Source organism: Odontomachus brunneus, unplaced genomic scaffold, assembly GCF_010583005.1.
Source record: "Odontomachus brunneus isolate Ranch 3 - 2012 unplaced genomic scaffold, Obru_v1 Obru_scaffold_268, whole genome shotgun sequence".
Lineage (NCBI taxonomy): Eukaryota > Metazoa > Arthropoda > Insecta > Hymenoptera > Formicidae > Odontomachus > Odontomachus brunneus.
In genome coordinates, this window is record NW_022639718.1 from 94,947 (window position 1) to 95,369 (window position 423).

The 423-nt window shown below is 51.8% G+C and overlaps 1 pseudogene; it reads left to right on the top strand.

Annotated features, from left to right (window-relative positions):
* Positions 1 to 100: 100 nt before the first annotated feature.
* Positions 101 to 423, top strand: part of LOC116853020 — an 11,090-nt pseudogene continuing 10,767 nt past the window's right edge.

Genomic DNA, 423 nt, shown 5'->3' on the forward strand with positions numbered 1-423 from the left:
ATGCAGTCCCTCATGGATCACGGTCGTGATTGTAGCAGATCACGGGCACGTGACCACCGTACAATAAACGACAGGACACACATCGATAAGAACGTAGCCAATGACCAGCCGACGTGGTAACAACACTCTCCTCATCGTGGATGAAGGAAGCCGCACTACCATGCACGTGATGGCAGCGGCGCCGAGGAACGGCCAGTTACGCCCAAAGAAGCGTCACATTAAGATTTTTTCGCTAGCGGAAAAAGTAAGCGCCATTGATCGCGTCCACGGTGGCGAGAGTAAAGCCTCTGTTGCTCGAGATATCGGAGTCGCGGAGTCGACATTGCGCGGATGGTGCAAATCAGAACACAAAATTCGCAGCCAGTACAACAATGTGGCAATTGAGATGGGTCCGGTAGCAAAAAAGGCGAAAATAGATCGTAC